General features: G+C 39.4%; 1 protein-coding gene across 1 annotated transcript in view; it reads left to right on the plus strand.

Moving 5' to 3' along the window:
* DSC2 (desmocollin 2) overlaps positions 1-11504 on the plus strand; it is a 98931-nt gene that overhangs the window by 40224 nt on the left and 47203 nt on the right. Inside the window, exon 16 of the transcript XR_014234180.1 lies at positions 49-11501. The gene's annotated coding sequence lies outside the window, so the exon portion shown is untranslated. The remainder of the gene's footprint in view (positions 1-48; positions 11502-11504) is intronic.

Raw genomic sequence — 11504 nt, forward strand, 5'->3', positions numbered from 1 at the left:
CAAGTTGTCCTTCAGCGATTGCCTCATTTTCTCCATCCCCTTTCATAGAAAAACCAACATAACAAAGACCCAAAGGATGCTGTTGCAGAAGACTTTGACTCCCATAGGACAAGCCTTCAACACCCAATTTCAGCATAGCTGAGTCTGACAGCTCCACACATCTGCCAGTGTACACCTGGAGCACCTGCTTCATCATCTCTCAGTCTGCGTGTAGGTGGAGCCCAGAAAGTCAGAGGAGTGATTGCTCCTCAGGGCCCACGCTCACCGTAAAGGGAAGAGAAGTCAGTGGACATGTGCTCCAGATTCCTGTTTGTTAAGGTGACCCTCCAATGCTTCCTCGCCTTTTGGTGTCCATGATTTTGAGTAATCTCCTCCTCTGGAATGAGGGCCGGGCCTCATTGACTAGAAGGCAGGGAAGGGCTTCTATTGACTAGAAGTAAGTCTATTGACTAGACTTGCTTCTAGTCAATAGAACATGGCAAAGGTGATAGGATGAGACTTCACCCACATAGCATATTATTATGCTACATAACATCCCATTTTAGCGGACCGGGGAAAGAGCTTCTTCTTGCTGACTTGCAATAAGCAGCCATATTAAGCAAGCCCATGTGACAAAGAACTGGTGTGACCTCTAGAAACTGCTGGTGGCCTGTAGGACTTGATGCTGCCCACCATCCATCCAACAGCCACAAAAAGCAGGCCATTTGTTACACAGCCATAAGGAAACCTGCCAAGAATCAGCATGAGCTTGAAAGTGGATCCTTCCCCACCTGAGCCTCTAGATGAAAATGCAGCCCAGCCGACACCTCAGTTGCAGCCTGGTGAGAATAAAGCAGAGCACCCAGCTAAGCCATGTCCAAATATTTGACACATAAAACTATGGATAATACATGTGTGTTGCTTTAAGCCTCTAAGTTTGTGGTGCTTAGAATTGCCTGGTAATGTACTGTCTTTCCAGAATACAACTCTGAAGTGCAGTAGACCTCATTTCTCAGAGCATGACAGGTGGGACTGAGCCCACAACATTACTCAAGTCAATAACACAGCTTTTAGTGACTTTTATATTTTCCCAGTCTCTGATTCTGCCTCCAGGATTATCTCCCAGTAGACTGGCTTCTCTCACATCTGTGTTTCAGGCTTTGCTTTCAGGAGAACCAAAGTGTGACAGGTGCAAGGAAGCGATGATCTGAGAGTCGCTTTTGCTTCTATTTCTTCATCACCTAACCTAGTCCATCTGTGGCTCTGCAATTGTGCCTTCGTCACCACTACTCCAAGGAAACTCACTTTCCTGTCATCACCAATGGCTTAGTCATGTCCAATCCAATGACTTGTTTTTAGCCTTAATCTTACTTGACTTTTCAAAAGCTTATGCCACAGTTAATTACGTCCTTCTTGGTGACAAACTGTCTTCCCTTGGCTTATGGAACACCATGTTCACAGATCATTCCATTCCTCCTTAGTCTCTGGCCACTCCTCCTTAGTCTAGGAGGAGCTGCTTCCTTTTTCCTTCCTGATTCTTGGAGTAACTAAGGGATCTATCTTCATTCATTCCCTAGATTTTCTCTTTCACTCTCAAAGTTTTAAATAATACATCTTAGCTTGGGTATGTAATAGACATCTCAAACTTTACATGTCCAAATAAAACCCTTCATGTCTTAATCCAAACCAGTTTCTCTCCCAATTTCCTTCCTTCATTCAGTCATTGTGTTCACACTGCTGCTTAGTACAAAGCCCTTGGTAGTCACCCTTGAATCTTCTCTTTCTCTCACATCCCACCTCCAATCTATCAGCCAGTCCTATGAGGTCTAACTTCAAGTTATACCACAAATCCAAACTTCATCACTAGTTCCGTCACTGCCTTTCATAGGTCAAACTATCATCACCTTCGGCCTGAACTGCTACATCTGCCAGTGTTGCCCTCTATAATCTCTTTTCTTGCAGCAGCCATAAGTGATTAATAAAATATATAAATCAAATCATGCCTTCCTCCCCCACCACCACCCAAAAGCCTTTCTATGCCTTTTTATGAGCAGGTGAGATTAAAATAAAACCTAAACTCTTTAACGGGGCCCATGAGTTTTTTTAAATCTCTGTTGCTTCTTTTTATCACTTTATATGCTAGTAGCCTTCACTCCACTCCAGCACTTGTTGGCTTCTCTCTGTTCTCTGAACAGACAAGCTTGTTGTTGATTTCCAGGGCTTTTATACTTGCTATTCTCTCAGGCTGGGATGCTTGTCCTCCAGATCATTGGTCTCCTCTATCATTCAGATCTCCAAGTTCACATCTCAGTAAATCTTTCCAGATGACCCCTATAAAATACCCACTTCTCAGGATATTTAAACTAGCTTGGGTGTCAGGACTGTTTGGTCTTCCTAAAAGAGGTGTGGCAGATAACTTGTGGTTTCAGGAAGCATGCCTTCATCACTGTCAATTATATGTGTCTTGAGAACATTTTTATTGTCCCAGTTGAGAGTGTGGAATGGAAAGATGAAAAAGTAGGTAAAGCATGAGCTAAAGGAAGAGATTTTTAAAAAACAAAATGAAAAACAAGACCCATAACATCTAGGTAGAGATGAACAGATGTATCTCAAAGGGAAGCGTGGTTTTGTTTCAAGACTGGCATTAGTCCCTGAGTAATAAGATATTGTGTTTCAGTACTTAGTATGAAGGCAATGGAAACACCAATCTCTGTCCCGTGTTTACTGTGTCATGATGCTAAAAGTCTTACATGATAACTTTGGTTATCTAGGTGGAAAGAATACCAAAACAATACCTGATTTTTTTTTTCCTTTTTGCCAATAGCTGTGGACATCAAAGTAAATCGTGAGAATTGTGTCAATTGTAAGCAGAGGGAAGTCTTAATAATATAGACAGTTTATCTGGAAACCACTTAAAAGACCCAGCCCCAAGAGTTAGAATAAATATTCTTGCACTTGAGATAGGAAAGTGGAACCATTAGAATCTTTCTAGCCATGAATATTTCACCAAGGATAGGAAACATCTAGACCTAAATGGGTGTGTGGAAGAAATACTTCCTTGATATAGATTTGTCCTGTAATTTACTGAAATCTAGGGAAAGACTTTGAAAGTAAGAATAAACGAATACAGGTAACAACAGTCCAGGTAATAAACGAACCGGAAACCACAGTACATTTCATCATGCGCACCATGAAAGGACTTGATGAAGTACACAAAAGCAGACCTAAGCCTTTCTTGTAAAGTATTGATTAAATAGATTATATAAATGCTACAAAGAGAGCTAAAAAATGGGAAAAGGAGATTTATATCTAAATCAAAATGAAACATTTAAAAAAAAGTTTAAGAATCCGCATCTTAGAAAAACCCTAAGGCCTGAATTCTTCCAACGTCAATTTCATCATTTCCTGGGTTTTGTATCTGTCATCATATTTCAGAGTGAGTAAAGAACTTCCACATTCCTAGTGGTGCTTGTGCTACTGGTTAAAAAACCACATTTTGAGAACTGCTCATCTAGAGCAAGAATCTCATTTCTGATCTGTACAGTAGAATACTCTGGGAAGCTTTTACATAAAACACTTAAGAGAGTCCCTCCTTTGGAGAATCTGATGTAATTGATCTGAGGGGGGGCCTGAATGTTGGTGTTTATTAAAAGCTCCCCAGGAGATATCAATATGCAGTGAGAGTTAAGAACTACTGTTCCTGGTGGTGATATTCCTAAATTTGTAGTCAGTCCTGGACCCACTGCAGCCTTCCCAAACTTTTGAGTCAATTACAGAACTGGGACATTCTCCTCCATAACTATAAATTTTATCTTGGCATCCAAAAAGCAATTTTAAAAATGTTTTGTGGTCCTAAAGCTTAGACAATAACGCATTCTAGAAGATACCCTTGCCTCCATCTTCCTACTTGTAAATCCAACCTATGAAACACAAGATTTTAACAGCTCCTGTGACTCTGGAACCACTTTTGTAATGAACATTAGCCAATATAAAGATGAAAAGGAAGAGGAGGAGGAGGAAGGAGGAGGACTTAAATTATGTTTTCAACAAATAAAATTCTATTTAAAGTGTACAAAATTTGAATTTATTTTAATAAATATTTAAATAATTTGTATATTTATTACACATAAATAATTTAATTTTAAAAATATGTAGTAAATATTGTCACAAAACAGTAATGAGGAGACAAACAGACAATGCAATTGTACTTAACATGGCCAATAAGCACATGAAAAATTGCTCAACATCATTAGTCATCAGGGAAAAGCAAATTCAAAACATAAGATATCACTTCATCAGTGAAATGCAAATGAAAACCACAATGAGACACCCATAGTGGTAAAATTATAAGGCTGACAAAAATGTGTTGGCAAGGATGTAGAACAACTGGAACTCATATATATTGATATATGCTGGTGGGGAATTGGCCAGGCAGTTTGAATGAAAGTGAAGTATAGCCTTATCCTATGCCCTATGTCCTAGTTATTCTACTACTAGGGATATATGGGGGAGAAATGAAACTCTATGTGCACAAAAAGACTTGCACATGTTCATAGCAGCTTTATTCATAACAGCTAAAATGTGGAAACAACACAAAAGAGAAGAATTAAACACACTGTGGTATACAGACAATGCAGTAGTACTCAGTAATAAAAGGGACAAGGTACTGATGCACTCAACAACAATGCTGAATGAAAGACATCAGACACAAAAGCATACATTCTGTGTGGCTGTCAGCCTCTAAGATGGTGTCCAATGATCTCTGCCTCTTGGTGTTCATGCCCTTGTGTAATTGCCATCCCTTGACTTTGGAGTGCTTCTAGTGACTTACTTCTAGCCAATAGAATTAAGCAGAGGTGACAGAATCTCACTTCTGATGTTGGGTTACAAAAAGACTGTGGCTTCCATTCTGGACACCTTATCTTTCTGGTTTGTTCTGAGGGAAGCCAGGTACCCATGGTGTGGGCTGCCCTAGAGAGGCCCACATGGCAAGGAACTGATGTCTCAGCCAACATTTATCAAGGAAAGCCTGCCGAAAGTCATGTACAGGAACTTAAAAACAGATCCAGTGGAGCCTTGATATGACTGTAGCCTCAGCTACACACCTTGACTGCAACCTGAGCCGGAGACAGCCAGCTAAGCCTGGATTCCACAGAAACTGTGAGATAACAAGTCCTAGTTGTTTTAACCCACTAAGTTGTGGAATAATGCAAAAGTGATGTCCAATAGATAAAAAGTGATGCTGTAATAGATAACTAAGTTAGTGTGCAATTCCATTTATGTGAAATTCTAAGGAAGTCAAAACTACTCCTTAGTGACAGAAAGCAGAACAGTGGCTGCCTCAGGGTGGAGGTATTGACTAGGGTGAAGGAAATGTTCTCTATCTTGATTTGAATGAAGGTAACACTATATATATATAGATAGGCAGATAAATAACTGGGTCGGCCAAAAAGTTCGTTCGGGTTTTTGGTACGATGTTACTGAAAAGCCCGAACGAACTTTTTGGCCAACCATATATATATTTATGTATACATTTGTCAACACTTATTGAAGTGTATGCTTAAGGTCTATGAAGTTTACTCTATGTAATCCAGATGTAAAAGGAAAAATCTTTTCTAAAATTTTACATTTTTACAAGATAGAGAGGCCAGAGATTTAAAAACTACCTACCCCAGGGCAATTATGTCAAACAAGTTAACAGGCAATTTAAAACTTCAGTTAGAATCTCTAAACAGATGGGGTTAGAGTACCCAGGTCAGGCTGACTTGCATCCCTGTTACATTTGGAGGGGAAGGGGAGGAAAAAGCTAGAGGGCCTTGGACAAACTTGGGAAAAAAAAAAAAACCTGGCATATTCCTGGCCAAATGCCATGATAGAGTATGTCCTTCTCCTTTGAACAGAGGAGTCTGGAAAACTATTGCTGAGAGAGCCCAGTAGAGCAAGGCTTAGCCCACCTATTCTCAGGTAATACTTTGTATACTATGATAAATGAATGTGGCAGAAAATAAGATGTCTTTATCTTACATTATGTCATGAGAACATGTGTGTCCTTATCACTTTTCAGTATCTCTCTGGAGAGAGAAAACCTTATTCTCTCTGTGCCAAATGAGAAAGGAAAAGTTGATATTTGGTGACACTGGTGTCAATTATCTTGGTAATATTACAGAAAGGCAGGTCACCATAAGGGGAAAGATGTCATAGTTACATCCACGGTGCTTGTCCATTCCAATTTCATTTGACCACCCATCCTAGAATAAGACGAATGGGGAGAGGCAGTGGGTTCCAGTCTTTGCTTGGACCTTTGGAACAGTACATCAGTTGATGCCCATTCTAACTGGTATGAGGTTATACCTCATTGTAGTTTTGATTTGCATTTCTCTAATAATTAGTGATGTTGAGCAGCTTTTCACGTGCTTCTTGGCCATCTGTATGTCTTCTTTGGAGAAATGTCTATTTAGGTCTTCTGCCCATTTTTGGATTGGGTTGTTTGTTTTTTTAATATTGAGCTGCATGACCTCTTTATATATTTTGGAGATTAATCCTTTGTCCATTGATTCGTTTGCAAATATTTTCTCCCATTCTGAGGGTTGTCTTTTCGTCTTGTTTATGGTTTCCTTTGATGTGTAAAAGCTTTGAAGTTTCATTAGGTCCCATTTGTTTATTTTTGTTTTGATTTCCATTACTCTAGGAGGTGGATCAAAAAAGATCTTGTTGTGTTTCATGTCAAAGAGTGTTCTTCCTATGTTTTCCTCTAAGAGTTTTATAGTGTCCGGTCTTACATTTAGGTCTCTAATCCATTTTGAGTTTATTTTTGTGTATGGTGTTAGGGAGTGTTCTAATTTCATTCTTTTACATGTAGCTGTCCAGTTTTCCCAGCACCACTTATTGAAGAGACTGTCTTTTCTCCATTGTATATCCTTGCCTCCTTTGTCATAGATTAGTTGACCATAGGTGCGTGGGTTTATCTATGGGCTTTCTATCTTGTTCCATTGATCTATGTTTCTGTTTTTGTGCCAATACCTTATTCTTGATTACTGTAGCTTTGTAGTGTAGTCTGAAGTCAGGGAGTCTGATTCCTCCAGCTCCGTTTTTTTCCCTCAAGACTGCTTTGGCTATTCGGGATCTTTTGTGTCTCCATACAAATTTTAAGATTATTTGTTCTAGTTCTGCAAAAAATGCCATTGGTAATTTGATAGGGATTGCATTGAATCTTTAGATTGTTATGGGTAGTATAGTCATTTTCACAATATTGATTCTACCAATCCAAGAACATGGTATATCACTCCATCTGTTGGTATCATCTTTAATTTCTTTCATCAGTGTCTTATAGTTTTCTACATACAGGTCTTTTGTCTCCCTAGGTTAGTTTATTCCTAGGTATTTTATTCTTTTTGTTGCAATGGTAAATGGGAGTGTTTCCTTAATTTCTCTTTCAGATTTTTCATCATTAGTGTATAGGAATGCAAGAGATTTCTGTGCATTAATTTTGTATCCTGCAACTTTGCCAAATTCATTGATTAGCTCTAGTCGTTTTCTGGTAGCATCTTTAGGATTCTCTATGTATACTATCATGTCCTCTGCAAACAATGACAGTTTTACTTCTTTTCCAATTTGGATTCCTTTTATTTCTTTTTCTTCTCTGATTGCCGTGGCTAGGACTTCCAAAACTATGTTGAATAATAGTGGTGAGAGTGGACATCCTTGTCTCGTTCCTGATCTTAGAGGAAATGCTTCCAGTTTTTCACCATTGAGTATGATGTTTGCGGTGGGTTTGTTGTATATGGCCTTTATTATGTTGAGGTAGGTTCCCTCTATGCCCACTTTCTGGAGAGTTTTTATCATAAATGGGTGTTGAATTTTGTCAAAAGCTTTTTCTGCATCTATTGAGATGATCATATGGTTTTTATTCTTCAGTTTGTTAATATGGTGTATCACATTGATTGATTTGCATATATTGAAGAATTCTTGCATCCCTGGGATAAATCCCACTTGATCATGGTGTATGATCCTTTTAATGTGTTGTTGGATTCTGTTTGCTAGTATTTTGTTGAGGATTTTTGCATCTATATTCATCAGTGATATTGGTCTGTAATTTTCTTTTTTTGTAGTATCTTTGTCTGGTTTTCATATCAGGGTGATGGTGGCCTCATAGAATGAGCTTGGGAGTATTCCTTCCTCTGCAATTTTTTGGGAGAGTTTGAGAAGGATGGGTGTTAACTTTTCTCTAAATGGTTGATAGAATTCACCTGTGAAGCCATCTGGTCCTGGGCTTTTGTTTGTTGGAAGATTTTTAATCACAGTTTCAATTTCATTACTTGTGATTGGTCTGTTCATATTTTCAGTTTCTTCCTGGTTCAGTCTTGGAAGGTTCTACCTTTCTAAGAATTTGTCCATTTCTTCCAGGTTGTCCATTTTATTGGCATAGAGTTGTTTGTAGTAGTCTCTTAGGATGCTTTGTATTTCTGCAGTGTCTGTTGTAACTTCTCCTTTTTCATTTCTGATTTTATTGATTTGAGTCCTCTCCCTCTTTTTCTTGATCAGTCTGGCTAATGGCTTATCAATTTTGTTTATCTTCTCAAAGAACCACCTTTTAGTTTTTTTGATCTTTGCTATTGTTTTCCTTGTTTCTATTTCATTTATTTCTTCCCTGATCTTTATGATTTCTTTCCTTTTGCTAACTTTGGGTTTTGTTTGTTTTTCTTTCTCTAGTTCCTTTAGGTGTAAGGTTAGATTGTTTATTTGAGATTTTTCTTGTATCTTGAGGAGGCTTGTATAGCTATTAACTTCCCTCTTAGAACTGCTTTGCTACATCCCATAGGTTTTGGATTGTCGTGTTTTCATTGTCATTTCTCTCTAGCTATTTTTTGATTTCCTCTTTGATTTCTTCAGTGATTGATCTCTTGTTTACTTAGTAACGTATTGTTTAGCCTCCATGTGTTTGTAACGTTTTTTTCCCTGTAATTGATTTCTAATCTCATAGCATTGTGATCAGAAAAGATGCTTGATATGATTTCAATTTTCTTAAATTTACTGAGGCTTGATTTGTGACCCAAGATGTGATCTATCCTGGAGAAGATTCAGTGCGCACTTGAGAAGAAAGTGTAACCTGCTGTTTTTGGATGGAATGTCCTATAAATATCAATTAAATCTATCTGGTCTATTGTGTCATTTAAAGCTTCTGTTTCCTTATTTATTTTCATTTTGGATGATCTGTCCATTGGTGTAAGTGAGGTGTTAAAATCCCCCACTATGATTGTGTTACTGTCGATTTCCTCTTTTATAGCTGTTAGTAGTTGCCTTATGTATTGAGGTGCTCCTATGTTGGGTGCATATATATTTATAATTGTTATGTCTTCTTTTTGGATTGATCCCTTGATCATTATGTAGTGTCCTTCCTTGTCTCTTGTAATATTCTTTATTGTAAAATCTATTTTATCTGATATGAGTAGTGTTACTCCAGCTTTCTTTGATTTCCGTTTGCATGGAATATCTTTCTTCCATCCCCTCACTTTCAGTCTGTATGTGTCCCTGAAGTGGGTCTCTTGTAAACAGCATATATATGGGTCTTGTTTTTGTATCCACTCAGCAAGCCTGTGTCTTTTGGTTGGAGCATTTAATCCATTCACGTTTAAGGTAATTATCGATATGTATGTTCCTATGACTATTTTCTTAATTGTTTTGGGTTTGTTCCTTTAGGTCCTTTTCTTCTCTTGTGTTTCCCACTAAGAGAAGTTCCTTTAGCATTTGTTGTAGAGCTGGTTTGGTGGTGCTGAACTCTCTTAGCTTTTGCTTGTCTGTAAAGCTTTTGATTTCTCCATCAAATCTGAGTGAGATCCTTGCCAGGTAGAGTAATCTTGGTTGTAGCTTCTTCCCTTTCATCACGTTAAGTATATCTTGCCACTCCCTTCTGGCTTGTAGAGTTTCTGCTGAGAAATCAGCTGTTAACCTTATGGGAGTTCCCTTGTATGTTATTTGTCATTTGTCCCTTGCTGCTTTCAATATTTTTTCTTTGTCTTTAAGTTTTCCCAGTTTGATTACTATGTGTCTCGGCGTGTTTCTCCTTGGGTTTATCCTGTATGGGACTCACTGCACTTCCTCGACTTGGGTGGCCATTTCCTTTCCCATGTTAGGGAAGTTTTCAACTATAATCTCGTCAAATATTTTCTCTTGTCTTTCTCTCTCTCTTCTCCTTCTGGGACCCCTATAATGCGAATGTTGTTGTGTTTAATGTTGTCCCAGAGGTCTCTTAGGCTGTCTTCATTTCTTTTCATTCTTTTTTCTTTATTCTCTTCCACAACAGTGAATTCCACCATTCTGTCTTCCAGGTCACTTATTCATTCTTCTGCCTCAGTTATTCTGCTATTGATTCCTTCTAGTGTAGTTTTCATTTCAGTTATTGTATTTTTCATCTCTGTTTGTTTGTTCTTTAATTCTTCTAGGTCTTTGTTAAACATTTCTTGCATCTTCTCGACCTTTGCCTCCATTCTTTTTCCGAGGTCCTGGATCATCTTCACTATCATTATTCTGAATTCTTTTTCTGGAAGGTTGTCTATCTCCATTTCATTTCATTGTTTTTCTGGGGTTTCATCTTGTTCCTTCATCTGGTACATAGCCCTCTGCCTTTTCATCTTGTCTATCTTTCTGTGAATGTGGTTTTTGTTACACAGGCTGCAGGATTGTAGTTCTTCTTGCTTCTGCTGTCTGCCTTCTGGTGAATGTGGCCATCTAAGAGGCTTGTGCAAGTTTCCTGATGGGAGTGACTGGTGGTGGGTAGAGCTGACTGTTGCTCTGGTGGGCAGAGCTCAGTAAAACTTTAATCCGCTTGGCTGCTGATGGTTGGGGCTGGGTTCCCTCCCTGTTGGTTGTTTGGCCTGAGGCAACCCAACACTGGAGCCTACCTGGGCTCTATGGTGGGGCTAATGGCAGACTCTGGGAGGGCTCACGCCAAGGACTACTTCCCAGAACTTCTGCTGCCAGTGTCCTTGTCCCCACGATGAGCCACAGCCAACCGCCTCTGCAGGAGACCCTCCAACACTAGCAGGTAGGTCTGGTTCAGTCTCCCCTGGGGTCACTGCTCCTTCCCCTGGGTCCCGATGCACACACTACTTTGTGTGTGCCCTCCAAGAGTGGAGTCTCTGTTTCCCCCAGTCCTGTTGAAGGCCTGCAATCAAATCCCACTAGGCTTCAAAGTCTGATTCTCTAGGAATTCCTCCTCCCATTGCCAGACCCCCAGGTTGGGAAGCCTGACGTGGGGCTCAGAACCCTCACTCCAGTGGGTGGACTTCTGTGGTATAAATGTTCTCCAGTCTGTGAGTCACCCACCCAGCAGTTATGGGATTTGATTTCACTGTGATTGTGCCCCTCCTACCATCTCATTGTGGCTTCTCCTTTGTCTTTGGATGTGGGGTATCTTTTTTGGTGAGTTCCAGTGTCCTCCTGTTGATGATTGTCCAGCAGCTAGTTGTGATTCTGGTGTTCTTACAAGAGCGAGTGAGAGCACATCCTTCTACTCCACCATCTTGGTT

Source organism: Balaenoptera borealis (genome assembly GCF_965194805.1).
Source record: "Balaenoptera borealis genome assembly, chromosome: 14".
Lineage (NCBI taxonomy): Eukaryota > Metazoa > Chordata > Mammalia > Artiodactyla > Balaenopteridae > Balaenoptera > Balaenoptera borealis.